Here is a 17,749-nt window from a genome sequence, read left to right as displayed (position 1 = left end):
AAGAGGTCTTATATGCATCAACCCGAGCGGTGCAGCCACCGCTGAGGATGTCATATGCCCCAGGAGCATCTGGAACCACTACAGTGGAATCGCTGTGCCTTGTCTGAGTGAACTTAGGCAGTTCAGCACCGGCTGCATTAGCTTGTTTGTGAGGCGTGCTGTCATTAAGACTGAGTCTAACTCCATACCGAGAAAAGAGATGCTCTGAACTTGGGAGAGCTTGCTCTTTTCCCAGTTGACCTGAAGCCTGGTCCCTGTGGGCACACAGCGACTCTCGAGAGTGAGCTAAAATCAGCCAGTCGTCGACAAAATAGAGTACATGGATGCCCACTTCCCTTAGCGGGGCAAGGGTGGCCTCTGCGACCTTCGTGAAGATGCTAGGGGACAGGGACGAGCTGAAGGGGAGGACCTGGTACAAGTACGTCGGGCCATCGGATGCGAGCCATAGGAAGGGTCCAGTCCAGCCCTGCTCGCACGGTGGCCAGGGCAAGCGTAGCGGACATCTGTGCGTCAAGCTCAGACTGGACGAGCAGACCCGAAGGTGTCTGCTCGTGAAATGTGCAGCCCAGTGAAATCATCAGCATCAGACGCTGATGTGACACTCCCCGATGCAGCGGTGAAATCATCATCCAGCTCACGGGGTCCGAGGGAGACATCATACTGGCCGTGGGGCAAGTCGGTCTTGCATCGGACACGGACGGAATCAAACGAGCGTGCTGGGGGGCGGCAACTCTTATGACCGCCAGAAGCGGAGAGATATCTGCCGCATCCAGGAACTACACAAAGGCGGAAAGACATCTTTAAAAAGACGCGTCTTTAAAAAGATGTTCAACTCCAATGTGTATACTCTTTTAGAGGAAATATACTATTTTACAGGTCTATTTGCTCTTTAAGGAAACGCTGTTGAAGCACTCAATGGCGTGGAATGCACTGGCGTGCAGAGAAGGGAGAAAGCCACTGGTAATGTGCTGTAGGATCCAACAGCAATGCTCTTAGAGGAGAGTGGAACAGTAGTGAAACAGCAGCTTGATGAACACACAACCGCTCGTCTCCGAAGAAAAAATCTGACTAAACAGATGCACGATTCCCTCCTTATAACCGTATGCCCGGGGGGAGGGACATGCAAATTCTGTCTTACAATTTCTCATTGGCCTTTTCTCAAGTAACCGAGACCTTCAAGAAAGACCCCTAGTGTCGGTACATTCGGCACAACGTCGAGTGAACAACAGACGGGGAACCAGGTTTGGCATTTTTCAGCAATTCAATGAAAGTAGGGTATCTCTATGTAGTAGACACATTGAGTAAAGCAGTTGAAAAATGCACATCCCAGTTTGAAAATATCCACTGATTGGGAAACACTGGCCTCTGTCTGCTGCATTGTCACTGTAACATTCTTCAAAATGTCTCCTTGTGTGTTCCCCGGAAAACAGAAAGAAAATCACATGGGTTTATAATGACATGAGGGTGAGTAAATGTAATTTTGGGTGAAAAGGCCATGCTGTATGTCTGAATGAAAATGTATTTTGCTTGGCTTTACTTCCTCTGTCATCTTGCACATCTTGATTTAGCCATAAATGTTTAAGATTCACTCTCTAGTTTAGCATTTCTGTGCATGGATAATTTTCTGCTTTGCACTGCACCTGTCTGTCTTTAATCAGTTTTATTATTATGGTTTCTAGAGGCTCAACTCCGTCCGAATGGATTTTTAGTCCTTTGCGTCGAAAGCTTTTTACAAGCATTATGCTTGAATCCACAGAATTGTCGACTTTGCCACTTCCTCTCGCTGTGGCACATTTGATCTGTCTCTATCTCTCCTCTCCACACAGACACTTCTTTCTAACACAGACACACACACACACACACACACACACACACACACACACACACACACACACAACAAGCTTTCAGTTCACTCATAGAGCTAATTGTAAAGCTGTCTTCAGTGTCTTTTTCTTCATATCTCATCCTCATCATAAAAATGTCTACACATCAGCCTCTAATATATTTTCTCATTGCTCCTCAGGTTATCCATCTATATATATATATGATTCGTCTTATTGTGTATTTATATATACTTATATTTTCTATGCACTTTTTATTTTTATTCTATTTTTTGTTATTATTATCTGTGCCTTGTTAGTTTGTGCACTGGAATCTTCTGTCATCAAGACAAAATCCTTGTATGTGTAAGCATACATGGCAATAAACATTATTCTTATTCTCATTCTCTTTTTTCCTACTCCACAGTTCATTGGCGAGATGTTACGAGAGGGGGCCGGACTCAGCGTGGGCATCTCCATGGACAAAGGTCACGGCGGGCAATGGCACGTGTACGTCAGGCCATCACTGATGGTCTAGTGTCTGATGTTAGCATAGTACCAGTGGGCATATCCTATGATTGCCTGCCACAGCACTTTATTCATCCACAGGTGATGTTGATATTAACAAAACTCACTTTTGAAAGACCCCACAATGACCCCATCAAGTAAGAGTCGACATCTGCATAGAAGCCCATTTACCAAACCATGCACATTAACTCATAATGGCAAACTTGATAATAGTTCTTATAAAAACGCAATCATAAGCTTGTAATCTAATTAGTAGTGCATGCTAGTAAGCAATAATCACAATTACTATTGCTTATAATTAGGGTTAGGGATTTAAACAAATTACACTTCAGTGTTTGTGCTACGGACATGGATGATACCTCAAATTGAGCGGCTGGTTCAGGAGAGGTTTGCTCTTAGATTTTTGCATTTTCTGACTTACAATTTTTGCCTGGTGGAAGATATAACTGGTAAGATAATCCCATAGACCCAAGCAACACCTAGGGGCCAAATTATCATTAAGACATGGGTGTGGGGTCTTTTGACTTGGGGCATTATGCTGCTACCCTAGCAACCACATAGCAATGCACTAAAATGACTTAGCAACACAGCAATGCCTTGGCAACCATACCCTTAACCCCTCTAGCATCATGCTAATCGCCAAGGCACTTCAGGAAATGTGATGTGCATTTTGCAATTCCTGTATTTACTTAGCGTTCGTTATGTGCAAGCAGCACCATTCAGATTATTGAAATCAGGTGCTGATTTGTTTTACTTTTCTTTTTTTTTTCTTTTTTTTAATATGCAAATATTAATTAGGGTCTTCTAACTGAGGAATGGTGAAGACAAGGCTGCCATGTAAACATGGAAAGAGACAAATGTAAGAGAAATCCATATAATTGTGTGCTTTCATCTCTAATAGATGCCAGTTATAGTGATTTCGGCCACATATTTGTCATCTAATGGTTTTACCATTAGAGCGTTGTGAAGATGACAATAGTTTTCTCTGAATTATATCCAAGTAATTTCATCTGCTTTTGAATGTGTGGATGATATTAGTATTTTGTTATTTGTTTTATGTGATCTCTAGGCTGGCATGATGTCTTCTCTGCAGATTGGATACATTTTGCGCAAGCCTTCTCTCTGAAGTTATGACTCACATATAAATAATTACACTCATTATCTCTCATTTCTGCATTAACACAAAAAAAATGCAACATTTTTCAAAGTATGTTTAAGCCCATACTTAAAGGTGAAGTGTGTAATTTTTATGATGCTAGTGTCACCAAACGAAATTGTAAAGAATTATGGAAACATGTCTCTGAATACTTCCTCTGTCTTCCATTGGTTAGTCAAGCTGATAGACCCACCCCAAACTCACCCCATTGGTTGACACCAATGCTGCTGTGTCGGGGCTGGTTGGGATGCACAAAATAAAAAAGCAATGTTTTGGTAGTGCCACAGTGTTTATACTTTTTGGGAGAATCAACCTATGAATGGCTTACAGTTATCTCTGCATGTTAAGCTGTCATCAGAGCAAGTTTGTAACATTGAAAGGACACATTTCACCTTTAAGTTTAAGCTTAAGTATGGGTACCTTAGAGAATGTTTTTAGACACTTTTTCGTCTTTCCTCTCAGGAGAGGTGTGAGAGTGGAAAGTGTCGTGTGGATGGAGGGTGCCCCCTACAGGACCTAATAATGTCTGCCATACTGCACAACAGGTCTTTAGCCTGCTCTCTTCAATCTCTCTATTTCTTCTGTCCCATCTGCTGTATCCCATCCTCCTCTTCATCCATCTCTCCTACTATCTGCCCCCAAGTGTCTATCAAATCTGAAGAAAAACTGAAAAAATATCTCCAATCAGTAGGTCTTTATAATGCCATCTATATATCTAATTATATAATTATATATCTATAATTTATGATAGTGGATGCTGATCAGACATTTTAAGCTAAAAAATGGCAGACAGTCAGCATGAACGTCATCGATGACATTTATGCTGAATGTCTGTTCTTTTTGGAGCTTCAAAAGTTCTATCTTTCTTCAAATGTGAATGGTGAAGAAAGAAAGTCATACACACTGGGATATCATGAGGGTGAGTAAATGGTGAGAGAATTTTCATATCTTGTCGTGAGCCACATCACCTTGTTAACAAATGTTGTAAGCAATGCTTATGCTGTGTCTCATTCACTCACTCACCATTCATTATAGAGTAAATAGCACGAGTAAAAATTTATGAATTTAGACACTATACATTAGTATGCCTTGTATATCATGTTACACATATCACATTGCAAATGATGGGAATAAAATACTTCAAATCAAATCTGACCTTTCAGACTGAAACGCATAAAAAAAATAATAGTTATGTCATTTAGATGGTTATCAAAATTCATATTTAAATTTTTTTTTTTTTTTTACTGTTCAGACTTACAACTAAATTGAAATGCCCACAAATTGTGTTCTATCTGAATAAAGTCTCTCTGAAAGTATGATCTCTCTTCCTCTCTGCCAGCACAAAGGCAGTTTGCTTAATCAGATCTACAGAGCTACACCATTAGTTTGGCATGAAATGTTTCTGCTTCAAGATTTACCATCTCCAAGTTCTCGGCAGAAATCAGACATTATCCAGATTGTTCGGCTCTTAATGAGCTGGAGTATCCTGGAAAATCTACAAAGAGCTCCGCATCTAGTTTTTGTTCTCTTCTGTGAGCCTCAGGGGTTGGTGTATGTTTTAAAGTTGAGCATCCACAGAAGGGTGGCACTATCATGAAAACTCAGCCTTAAAGGGCTCAGCTGGAATTTTGACAGTTGTTAATGTGTTGTTGTAAAGCCTTTTACTCCACATGTTAGGGAGAGAGAGCTTTCACCTGAAACTCGCAGGAGGTTTGCCGAAAGCTGTAATGTAAATGCAATGCTGAGATCAAGGCCATGTGTGTTTCAGGGTAAGACAGTTCTATCGGGAAGACACGCAGGCTTGAGTGAAGTTTAAGATGCCATTTATTTGATAAATGTAAAACAGGAAGTAATGTCACTCTCTTTGGTGTAGGCCCCGTCCGGCGGTCCGAGGGAATTGTACCCGGAACCGTCATGTCCTGCCGGAGATAGAAGGCAGGTGCGAGGAGCCTACCCCCTTGCGGGACAGGGCTCAACTGTTGGTGGTGGGGGTTGCCTGTGTTTGCACACTGAAACAGCAATGTGATAGATTGTGAGCAGAATTATAAAGCAATGGCTTACATGCGATTGGCTAGGAATTACCCAGCTAATGATGTGATGATGTACAGCTGCTAGTCTTCCTGCTAGAACTACGCTGCGCTTCCATTTAGTGCATTTCTCAATGTAAAACCTGTTTGTGTGCCAGTATGTATTCATTATTCAAGGCATGTCATAATAAGTTGTGATTTGTTACATCAGAATGGACTAAATCTTTGGCCTTAAGGAGGTTACCTGGCTCCTCCCACCGACTGTTATGCCTGAAATGCCCCCTGCAGAGACACAGCAGACCATTGCGCTAACTCTACATTTGATGTACTGAGTATGTCTGATACTTAACATGATCTCACAGACCATTCTCAGACCAACTAGCAATATGGCCGTCATGTCCACCAGTCTGGTGTCCTGTTTGCTGCTCGACAAGCATTGCAAGGTTCTTTTTAAATGCAAACTCCTCTCAGGTATTTCTTCACAACACTTACCGTACGTTATTTATTAGTGGTTGATCGATTTAGGATTTTCAATGGCCTATGCAAATGTTTGTAGGGAGCAGTGTGGCTGATGACAATGGGCAGTGGGAATTCTGTTAATCAGTCAAGCAGGTATATTGGGCAATGCCAGTAATTAAAAAATGGCCAAACATATGTTGATCTATCTTTGTTATGTTTAAGCAATAAGGTACAAGAGGCTATACTATATTATTTTCTTTAAAATATTACTAAGAAAATTCATTTAGTGCTATCCTTCCAGCAAAAACATAGTACGCTTACATGCATTTTAAAAGTTTGATTGCAGTCAGACTAAAAAAAATAATTTGTCTTTTTAAAATGTCATGTAAACGCAGTCAGATATTTGATGAACTAAGAGACTTATAATGTTATAGCAGGTCAGCTTCATACAGCATGTATACACGTTAATGGAACCACAAATGGACTCTGTGTTGTGTGCATGCCACAAAAGACATGCAATGCACAACGTGTTTTTAAGTTGAAGTATTATTCATCTCTCCTCCAGATATTTAAGTATGCATTAGGTCATGTACTTGGACAGATAAACACTGTAGCTTGAGGATGCTAAAAATCAATGTAGCTCTATTAAAACTGCATGCATATGTACTGAGTGAATAGAAAATGGGCTGAGACAGCATGGGACTGTTTTTTCCACCCTGTACCCACCCACTCCCGCTGGTTTCTATCCCACATCCGAAAGCTCCTGCTGAATATTACTCCATATTCACCCGCTCTCTGCAAGCAGTGATTTTCTTCCCGACCGCTCCCATTTCTGCAACCATGCATTTGTTTTCCACATTGGGCAAAAGCCATACATAAAGACAACAAGTGTACACAAAGAACATTTTATTTTTCTGTTATTGCTGCTATCAGATGGTGTGTGACATGATGCCCATCTGACTTGCCTCAGGTTGATTTCTTAAAGGTGCACTCAGTAAGTTTATCTTTTTTAAAAAAGCGTACTCCTAAAGAAATGAATTGTAGTTTTGAAACCTATGTATAACATCATGACCACTCACATGAGATGAGGACTCTAGTTATATCAGTAACCTTATAAAAGCTGTTTTATTCTACATGGGGCAGGGGTGTCCTCATGGGGGCTGCCATTATAGAATCACATGATCAGCAGAACACTACTCGCTTAATCTCAGTAACCGTCTTGTTATTGGACACTTTCACTTTTGGATTATATTAATGATGGCTGACTGTGAATAGTGAAGTTCTACAGTGGTGAAATCTGAAACTAAAAACAATGTATTTTGAATGATGCTGCATCCGCACCACTAGGGGTCAGTGTATGTCCAAGATGACATGAGGAAAAAACTTACTAAGTAAAAATGTATCACTAAATTGACCATTTTCTAGTCACAGTTTCACGTCCTTTTATGACACTTTGTGTGCATGCTTTGCTCTGCCATTTTCATAAAGCCCCATTGACTGCCTGCATAATCTGCTCAAAATATTTAATAATTTATTTTGCTGTATTTTCTGTTTATTGTTATCAAAAATAAATTAGGTATACAATAATAATTATTTTTTCTGCATTAATTAATTAATAATAATAATAAAAGATATCTACATCAGATTTTTCAGGCTATTCTCTGACCGCCCACTCCCGTCAACAACTCCGAAATTTAATCCCATGCCTTCAAGAAATCTAATCGGGTCCCACGTGTCCTGTGGGAGTTCTGCGGATATGTAGATCCCTATCTGAGGCCAAAAAGATATCTGAGTTTGGTTCTTTTAGAGAGTGTGAAAACTCTCTAAACATATGTTAATTCATATATGAATCATCCACTGGTTGTAGATGATTCATACATGCAGCACAAAAGAAATTCTCCAATTTAAACCCTAATCTGTTACTCTTTCTCTCTTTTCATCAGGGTGTGCATGTCTGTTGTGCAGGGACATCTGTTGGCTATTGGAGGAGGTGTTGTTCAGAAACATTGATGTGGGTTTTGGTGGTTCTCTGGTAGGACTGGTGCATCACATGCTCGCTCTGCTCTGCCACCTCTGCTCCTGGCTGCAGCTCCACCCACTGGAGAACCCGTCATTGCACCATGTCCCAACTCGAACTCTCTGGTTACACTGAGCCAACACTGCGATCTACTCACTCACGTCTTCATACATGAGGCTGTGGGAGGTAGAAGAGTGTGTGTGTTGGAGGCGAGGAAAGATGGTGTTTGTGTTTTTGGGTTTAGTCACGTTTGCACCACAGCGTTGATTATTGACTGTGCTAATCCTAAAGCCATGTGTGTGGGTAAAGCGTGTGCCATCTCAGCCATGCTGAGTGAGGTTGCAGGTTGAGGAGGGGGTGGCGACCTGGAGTTTGTTATTCTATGACAGGAAGAGCTGATGGAGTTCCAACTCAAACACACACTGATACAGGGATCTCACTATGAAATGTATTTATTTTATTACACTTAATTGTTTTAATGACTAACTTTTAATCCACACTTTTTTTTTATTTATTTGAATACAAACAATACTGCATACAAAACAAATAATCAATGATAGTGCAAGGCACAGTAAAAACTATGAAAAAAAAACATGACACTTGATATTGAACAAACAAAGGAAAAACTGTTGTGAGGTAATAACATTCGCGCACATTGGATAAAGGGGAAGTCACACTTGGCTTTGAGCTTGCACATTTTGTCAGACAACCCAACAGACCAAGATATTTGTCACACGGGAGGGCTCACAGCTTTGAATATCCTTCAAATTGATGACCTTCAAGAGGTCAGCATGTGACATTTTGATTTTCAATTGGTCACACATCTTCTCGTTATCCAGATTTGCATGTCAGAGTTCAGCGAACGTTAACTTTTGTATGCAGCGAATTGATACGTTTCTTCGCATGATCTTGGGTGCCTCTCAGTCAGCTCCCTATACAGGTACGCAGTCAAGGCACAGAGTCGGCTATTTCTTGGGCTGTCTCAGTTGCAAAATCGCTTCAGTGCACTGAAACGTTCGCTCCCTGTCTTTCATCCATAATGACCATGAAAGAGAAATAATCTTTTAAAATTAGGGTTGTTTGAAGAAGGCTAAAAATACACTCCTTTATATTTGTATTACTTTCTGTCATTTATCTTTCATAATAATATAGTACATTTGAATATCTACAACAAAATGCATGAGAATGTCAGGTAATTGGCAAAAACCTATGTGCCGTTCAGATTTGCTGAAACAGTTTATGACCTTACCCCAATAAAAGAACATGGTTTAAGGTGCTTACATGACCTTACACATTGTTATTAAGCATAATCAGTGTAAGATTGCGCATCTAAAAATGCTCATTGATATATGTGGTGTATGGAAAAGAGTGCATCGATGGTTGATTATCAATGTGTGTCTGCCAGGTTTTAACAATATAGGTACAAATTCAGTATGAACTGTATAATCAGACTGAAGCTGTTGGTTATTCAGCCTTCTCACTCTTCAGTCAGTTTGAACAAAATGTATTTTTTTTTTCGTACATTCTTTTCGATTACTAGTCCAATTGACCAGTCGCTCTCTCTTGATGTCTTTTAAATCGAATTTCCCGTTTAAGGGTTCTTCAGTGGCTGGAATAACATGTGTAATTATTGCCGGCACATTTTACACTTGCATCAGCAAATAAACACTTGTAAAGGCTATGATATGTCAACAAGAACAAAAAATCTACTCAACAGCTGAGTGGAACTAATTCTCTCTTTCTTTCCATCTACACTGTCTCTCTTATCTGTCTGTTTCTCTCTCAGCCATGTCAGATTTATAGCTTCATAGTTCATAGCTTTGCTCTTGGTGTTGTGGATAGTATGGTGCACTGTGGGGTTCTCGTTATGGAGGAGGTAAATCTATACACACGTGACATCTCCAAAATCCCCCTCATCGGGGGTCCATTGAAATGGGTTTTTCAATGACCGGTGGCGATTTCTAGATCATGGGTCCCAATCCTGCTCCTGGAGATCTACTTTCCTACAGAGTTAAATTCCAGCCATGATCTAACACACTTGCGTCTGATTTTGTTACCATAAACATAATTATATACCTAGATTGTGAACAAGCAACTGTTGCTAAAAGAGTGCAACAATGCCTGTCCACTTTTTTAGCCATCTTAGTTCCAGAAGTATATTTATCATTTACTCTTTCCATACAGAATACATAAAACCCTCCACAAAATTGTTCTAAGCCATGAACCAAACCAACCAGCTCCGAGGTAGATCACAACATTGCAAAAAAAAAAATTTGTTGCAAAAGTAATTCAGGTTTGAAGTACCACCTGTTAAAGTACTTAGTGAGTGCTCTGTGACAATTTTATTAGGTATACCTGTAAACCTACTAATTCATGCAATTATCTAATCAGCCAATCGTGTGGCAGCAGTACAGTGCATTATATCATTCAGATACGGGTCGGCAGCTTCAGTTAATGTTCACATCAACCATCAGAATGGGGAACAAATGTGATTTCACTGATTTTGACTACGGTATGATTTTTGGTGCCAGACAGGCTGGTTTGAGTATTTCTGTAGCTGCTGATCTCGTGGGATTTGCATGCGCAACAGTCTCTATAATTTACTCAAATGGTGCCAAAAACAACAAACATCCAGTGAGCAGCAGTTCTGTGGATGGAAATGCCTAGTTGATGAGAGAGGTCAACAGAGAATGGGCAGACTGGTTCGGACTGACAAAGTCTACAGTAACTCTGTATAATCCTATTCTGAAATGCGGGTTGGTGCTGTTTTGAGGGCATGAGAGGGACCTACACAATATTAGGCAGGTGGTATTAATGTTGTTGCTGATCGGTGTGTGCATATATATATACACTCACCTAAAGGATTATTAGGAACACCTGTTCAATTTCTCATTAATGCAATTATCTTATCAACCAATCACATGGCAGTTGCTTCAATGCATTTAGTGGTGTGGTCCTGGTCAAGACAATCTCCTGAACTCCAAACTGAATGTCAGAATGGGAAAGAAAGGTGATTTAAGCAATTTTGAGCGTGGCATGGTTGTTGGTGCCAGACGGGCCGGTCTGAGTATTTCACAATCTGCTCAGTTACTGGGATTTTCACGCACAACCATTTCTAGGGTTTACAAAGAATGGTGTGAAAAGGGAAAAACATCCAGTATGTGGCAGTCCTGTGGGCGAAAATGCCTTGTTGATGCTAGAGGTCAGAGGAGAATGGGCCGACTGATTCAAGCTGATAGAAGAGCAACTTTGCCTGAAATAACTACTCGTTACAACCGAGGTATGCAGCAAAGCATTTGTGAAGCCACATCACGCACAACCTTGAGGCGGATGGGCTACAACAGCAGAAGACCCCACCGGGTACCACTCATCTCCACTACAAATAGGAAAAAGAGGCTACAATTTGCAAGAGCTTAACAAAATTGGACAGTTGAAGACTGGAAAAATGTTGCCTGGTCTGATGAGTCACGATTTCTGTTGAGACATTCAGATGGTAGAGTCAGAATTTGGCGTAAACAGAATGAGAACATGGATCCATCATGCCTTGTTACCACTGTGCAGGCTGGTGGTGGTGGTGTAATGGTGTGGGGGATGTTTTCTTGGCACACTTTAGTGCCAATTGGGCATCGTTTAAATGCCACGGCCTACCTGAGCATTGTTTTTGACCATGTCCATCCCTTTATGGCCACCATCCTCTGATGGCTACTTCCAGCAGGATAATGCACCATGTCACAAAGTTCGAATCATTTCAAATTGGTTTCTTGAACATGACAATGAGTTCACTGTACTAAAATGGCCCCCACAGTCACCAGATCTGAACCCAATAGAGCATCTTTGGGATGTGGTGGAACGGGAGCTTCGTGCCCTGGATGTGCATCCCACAAATCTCCATCAACTGCAAGATGCTATCCTATCAATATGGGCCAACATTTCTAAAGAATGCTTTCAGCACCTTGTTGAATCAATGCCACGTAGAATTAAGGCAGTTCTGAAGGCGAAAGGGGGTCAAACACAGTATTAGTATGGTGTTCCTAATAATCCTTTAGGTGAGTGTATATATACACTGGCTGCCAAAGGTTTGTAATAATGTACAGCTTTTGCTTTTATGGAAAGAAATTGGTACTTTTATTCAACAAAGTGTCATTCAACTGATCCCAAAGTATAGTCATTAATAATAATGTGAAAAATTACTATTACAATTTGAATTTTATTTTTCAGAACTTCTTAAACTACTTCAAAGAGTTCTCATCAAAACAATCCTCAATGTTCAGAAATGTCAGTTTTGCAGATCTTTGGCATCCTAGCTGTCAGTTTGTCCAGATACTCAGGAGATATTTCATCCCACACTTCCTGTAGCACTTGCCATAGATGTGGCCGTCTTGTCGGGCACTTCTCACGCACCTTACAATCTAGCTGATCCCACAAAAACTCAATGGAGCTAAGATCCATAACACTCTTTTCCAATTATATGTTGTCCGGTGTCTGTGTTTCTTTGCCCACTATAAACTTTTCTTTTTGTTTTTCTGTTTCAAAAGTGGCTTTTTCTTTGCAATTCTTCCCATAAGGCCTGCACCCCTGAGTCTTCTCTTTACTCTTTTACATGAAACTGGTGTTGAGCGTGTAGAATTCAATGAAGCTGTCAGTTGAGGACATGTGAGGCGTCTATTTCTCAAACTAGAGACTCTGATGTACTTATCCTCTTGTTTAGTTGTACATTTGACCTTCCACATCTCATTCTGTCCTTGTTAGAGCCAATTGTCTTTTGTCTTTGAAGACTTCAGTTTTTTGGCAATTTCAAGCATTGTATAGCCTTCATTCCTCAAAACAATGATTGACTGACAAGTTTCTAGAGAAAGCCGTTTCTTTTTTGCTATTTTTGACCTAATATTGACATTAATACATGCCAGTTCATTGCATACTGTGGCATTCAAAAACAAACACAAAGACAATGTTAATCTTTATTTAATGAACCAAAATGGCATTCAACTGTGTTTGATATAATGGCAAGTGATTTTCTAGTACCAAATTAGCAATTTAGCATGATTACTCAAGTAGGTGGTGGAATGATGGCTGCTGGAAATGGGGCCTGTCTATATTTCAAATAGTGATGGTGCTGTTTTTTAAATCAGTAATGCCCTTTTTTGCAATCAGTTGAAAGCCACTTTGGTTAATTAAAGTACCAATTTCCTCCTGAAACAGCAAAATCTGTACATTATTCTGTACATTATGTACATTAACTTTTGGCCGCCAGTGAACATATATAAAGTACGCAACTATATATATATATATATAATATAATATGTCATCACAACTATGGAATAACATAAATGCAACTATGGAAATTATGTTGTGACTAAATACAATCCAAAATAAATCAAAACTGTGTTATATTTTAGCATCTTCAAAGTAGTCAAGGAACAATGCATGCCAGGTCCCCAATCAGCCTGAAGGGTGCACGTGAGAGATAAAGGCGGCCGGTGACGACGGTTAGCCTGTAATTCTCTGTAGAGAATTACAGGCAGCTGATCTGGGCGTTTATTTTGTGTGTTTTTCATTCATTTTGTTATGAAAACTATTGTTTATATTGTCAAGCCGGTTCTCACCTCCTCCTTCACTCTACATCACCCTTTGCTTAGAATTTGCAGACATGTACTCTTGACATTTTCTCAATCAACTTCTTGAAGAATCAATCTGGGATGCTTTTTAAACAGTATTAAAGGAGTTCCCATCTATGTTGAGCACTTATTGGCTGCTTTTCTTTATTAATTGGTACAAGTCATCAATTTCAAAAACTATTTTTTTTAATAAAATTTTTGTTTTATAATTAAATAAATTAATATGGTGGCACAATTATATTTTTGTCTACAAAACTAATTTCAAACATTTAAGCATACGCCTTCAGATCAAAATATTTTTTGACCAGTAGTGTAAATATATATATATATACACTCACCTAAAGGATTATTAGGAACACCTGTTAAATTTCTCATTAATACAATTATCTAATCAACCAATCACATGGCAGTTGCTTCAATGCATTTAGGGGTGTGGTCCTGGTCAAGACAATCTCCTGAACTCCAAACTGAATGTCAGAATGGGAAAGAAAGGTGATTTAAGCAATTTTGAGCATGGCATGGTTGTTGGTGCCAGACGGGCCGGTCTGAGTATTTCACAATCTACTCAGTTACTGGGATTTTCACACACAACCATTTCTAGGGTTTACAAAGAATGGTGTGAAAAGGTAAAAACATCCTGTATGCGGCAGTCCTGTGGGTGAAAATGCCTTGCTAGAGGTCAGAGGAGAATGGGCCGACTGATTCAAGCTGATAGAAGAGCAACTTTGCCTGAAATAACCACTCGTTACAACCGAGGTATGCAGCAAAGCATTTGTGAAGCCACAACATGCACAACCTTGAGGCGGATGGGCTACAACAGCAGAAGACCCCAATGGGTACCACTCATCTCCACTACAAATAGGAAAAAGAGGCTACAATTTGCAAGAGCTCACCAAAATTGGACAGCTGAAGACTGGAAAAATGTTGCCTGGTCTGATGAGTCTCGATTTCTGTTGAGACATTCAGATGGTAGAGTCAGAATTTGGCGTAAACAGAATGAGAACATGGATCCATCATGCCTTGTTACCACTGTGCAGGCTGGTGGTGGTGGTGTAATGATGTGGGGGATGTTTTCTTGGCACACTTTAGGCCCCTTAGTGCCAATTGGGCATCGTTTAAATGCCACGGCCTACCTGAGCATTGTTTCTGACCATGTCCATCCCTTTATGGCCACCATGTACCCATCCTCTGATGGCTACTTCCAGCAGGATAATGCACCATGTTACAAAGCTCGAATCATTTCAGATTGGTTTCTTGAACATGACAATGTTCATGACACTGTACTAAAATGGCCCCCACAGTCACCAGATCTCAACCCAATAGAGCATCTTTGGGATGTGGTGGAACGGGAGCTTCGTGCCCTGGATGTGCATCCCACAAATCTCCATCAACTGCAAGATGCTATCCTATCAATATGGGCCAACATTTCTAAAGAATGCTTTCAGCACCTTGTTGAATCAATGCCACGTAGAATTAAGGCAGTTCTGAAGGCTGAAAGGGGTCAAACACAGTATTAGTATGGTGTTCCTAATAATCCTTTAGGTGAGTGTGTGTATATATATATATATATATATATATATATATATATATATATATATATATATATATATATATACATACATACATACATACAACTGGCTCTAACAAGGACAGAAAGAGATGTGGAAGGCCAGATGTACAACTAAACAAGAGGATAAGTACATCAGAGTCTCTAGTTTGAGAAATAGATGCCTCACACTTTTGAAATAGAAAAAAGAGTATCTGGACAAACTGACAGCTAGAATGCCAAGCTGTCATTGCTGCACATGGAGGATTTTTTGATGAGAAAACTTTGAAGTTGTTTAAGAAGTTATGAAAATTTGTTTCTAATTGTAATAGTAATTTTTCATGTTATTAATGTCCTGACTAAACATTGTGATCAGTTGAATGCCACTGGTGACTAAAAGTACCAATTTATTTCCATAAGAGCAAAATCTGTACATTATTCAAAACTTTTGGCCACCAGTGTGTGTGTATATATGGATATATATATATATATATATATATATATATATATATATATATATATATATATATATATATATATATATATATATATATAATATAATGTGTTATACAGTTGAAGTCAGTTTACATACACTTGGGTTGAAGTCTGTAACCCGACACACACACACACAAGTAGAGACAGTCACAATGACGGATGAAAACTGCTTTATTAAATTAAAGCAGTCCGGGCAAAAGTACAAACAAGGGGCAAATCCGGGAGAGTAGTCGAGGGGAACGAGGGTCAATGTCGGGGTAAACAGGATGAAACAAACACGTAGCAAGAGGGGACTAGAGGGATGGGGAGTTGGCAAGCTAAGAGGTAACAAGTAGGGAGGTCAAAACTAGACGAGACTAGCAGGGGCAAAACTAGACGAGACTAGCGGGGGCATAAACACGGGAATCTAAATACATACAATAACCAACACCCGTGAAACGGAAGTGCTGGGTATTTATAGGGAAGGTGCAGGTGTGAACAATGAAGGTGACGAGACGAGTGCAGGTGAATCTAATGTGTGGGGATAGGAAGCGCGTGAGTGCAAGTGGTCATAATGTTCAGGCTGGTGCTGCGTGAGAAGCGAGCATGAGTCAGAGGGGAGAGAGTTTACTGGCGAGAGCTCAGTAATAGCAAAAAGGAGCGTGAGTGCTCGAGGGAGGAAAAGAGCTGCACGCTCAAGGGGCGGAGCGAGGGAGCGGAAGCGAGCATGCTCATGGAGTGTATGGGTGCGTGCTCGAGGAAGCGGAGATGGGGCAGAGGAAAGGGGTTCGTGACAGTACTCCCCCTCTGAATAGGACGGCTCCTGACGGCCGCGCTCGGCTGCGAGGAGCGCGAGGGAACAGAACGAGCGTGTGAGCTCGTGGGGACAGAACGAGCGTGAGAGCTCGAGGGGACAGAACGAGCGTGAGAGCTCGAGGGAGCAGAACGAGCGTGTGAGCTCTCGGGGGCAGAAGGCACAAAAGGGAGATGAAACAGTCCATGGGGGTCAATGGGCAGTTCAAGGCAAGGTCAAGGGGAACATAGTGGACAGGCAGGTTGTCGGGAGGTCTAGGGGGCAGCCATAGGGCAGAGACTGGGTCAGGAGGTCTGGAAGGCGACTGGAGGACAGGGACTGGGTCCGGGGGTCTGGAAGGTGACCACCGGACAGGAATAGGGTCCGGAGGCCAGGGAAGAGGCCACAGGACAGGTAGAGGAACGGTAACAAGGGGAGCAGGCAAGACCCAGTGAGGAAAGGTTTCAGGGGCGGAGCCGTGAAAGGCGGAGTCGTGGAGGACTTGGGAGACTGAGCCTTGGAAGGCGGAGCCGTGAGAGACTCGGCAGGCGGGAATTGAGAGACAGAAGAGGCGGCGCCGAGGGAGGCTCGGGGGGATCCGGAGGCAGAGCCGAGGAAGGCTCAGGAGACGGAGCCGAGGGAGGTGGAGTCGCAGGAGGCCCCAGGGGCGAGGCCCTGGTGGGCTCTGGAGGTGAAGCCGAAGGAGGCTTTAGGGGCAAAGGCCTGGAAGGCTCAGGAAGTGAAGCCCATGGAGGTGGCGCCGTAGGAGGCTCCAGAGGTGAAGCCCTGGAAGGCTCTGGAGGCAGAGCCGAGGGAGGTGACGCCGTGGGTGGTGGCGCCGTAGAAGGCTCCAGGAGTGAAGCCCTGGTAGGCTCTGGAGGTGGAGCCAAGGGAGGCTTTAGAGGCGGAGCCAAGGGAGGCTCCAGAGGCGAATCTCTAGAAGGCTCTGGAGTCTTAGGGAGCAGAGCCGTAGGAGGCTCGGGTGGTGGAGCCGTGGAAGGCTCGAGAGGCGGAGCCATAGGAGGCTCGAGAGGCGAATCTCTAGAAGGCTCTGGAGTCTTAGGGAGCAGAGCTGTAGGAGGCTCGGGTGGTGGAGCCGTGGAAGGCTCAAGAGGCGGAGCCCTAGGAAGCTCTGGAGTCTTTGGGAGCAGAGCTGTAGGAGGCTCGGGAGGTGGAGCCGTAGGAGGCTCTGGAGGGGAGCCGTAGGAGGCTCGGGAGGCAGAGCCATAGGAGCCTCTAGTGGCCGAGCCCTGGGAGGCTCGGGAGGTGGAGCCGTAGGGAGGCTCTGGAGGGGGAGCCGTAGGAGGCTCGGGA

At 42.0% G+C, this 17,749-nt stretch overlaps 1 pseudogene; it reads left to right on the top strand.

Annotated features, from left to right (window-relative positions):
• The window catches only part of LOC127631281 (glycerol-3-phosphate acyltransferase 2, mitochondrial-like), a 55,418-nt pseudogene that overhangs the window by 29,131 nt on the left and 8,538 nt on the right, over nucleotides 1-17,749 (top strand).

The sequence above is a fragment of the Xyrauchen texanus genome, chromosome 37 (genome assembly GCF_025860055.1).
Source record: "Xyrauchen texanus isolate HMW12.3.18 chromosome 37, RBS_HiC_50CHRs, whole genome shotgun sequence".
NCBI classification, from domain to species: domain Eukaryota; kingdom Metazoa; phylum Chordata; class Actinopteri; order Cypriniformes; family Catostomidae; genus Xyrauchen; species Xyrauchen texanus.
Note: the sequence above shows the minus strand (reverse complement) of the source record. Positions and strands in the feature narration are given on the sequence as shown.